Raw genomic sequence first — 642 nt, 5'->3', positions numbered from 1 at the left:
AAAGTGTTTCCTCTAAATTCAGAAACAAGGCAAGATGCTCACTCTACTCCTGTTCAACATAGTAGCTGAAGTCTCAGTCAGAACAATTAGACCAGGAAAAGAATTAAAGGTGTCTAAATCAATAAGGAAAAAATTAATTGTCTGTATTTGTGAACAACAGATTTTAAATCCAGTAAACACTGAAGGCTAACAAAAAAAACAAACAAACAAAACCTGCTAGAACTGTTAGAGAATAAATTTAGTAAAATTTCAGGATAGAAAACCAACCTACAAAAAATAAATTGAAAGGTGGGGATATAGCTCAATTGGTAGAGTGCTTGCCTAGCATGCACAAGGCCCTGGGTTCAATCCCCAGTACCACAAAATAATAATAATAATAATAATAATTAATTAATTAATTAATTAATTAAAATTAAGAAAATATTCCCACTTACTATAGAATAAAAACACACATAGGAACATATTTAATCAAGGGAGGGAAAGATCTATATACTGAAAACTACGAAACATCTGTGAAATAAATTGAAAAAGACTAAATAAATGAAAGATATCCCAAGTGGATTGGAAGAAGTCATGTTGTCAAAATGTCCATATTATCCAAAGTGATCTACAGATTCAATGCACTCACAATAAAAATTCCAA

General features: G+C 30.5%; 1 non-coding gene across 1 annotated transcript; it reads left to right on the top strand.

The window, feature by feature from the left end:
* The first annotated feature begins 289 nt into the window (after positions 1-289).
* On the top strand, positions 290-363 carry Trnaa-agc (transfer RNA alanine (anticodon AGC)). The gene has a single exon. It is a non-coding gene; the product is annotated as a tRNA-Ala (tRNA).
* The last annotated feature ends 279 nt before the right edge of the window (positions 364-642 follow it).

Source organism: Marmota flaviventris, chromosome 1 (genome assembly GCF_047511675.1).
Source record: "Marmota flaviventris isolate mMarFla1 chromosome 1, mMarFla1.hap1, whole genome shotgun sequence".
NCBI lineage: Eukaryota > Metazoa > Chordata > Mammalia > Rodentia > Sciuridae > Marmota > Marmota flaviventris.
The sequence above is the reverse complement of the archived record's forward strand: the minus strand, read 5'-3'. Positions and strand labels throughout refer to the sequence as shown.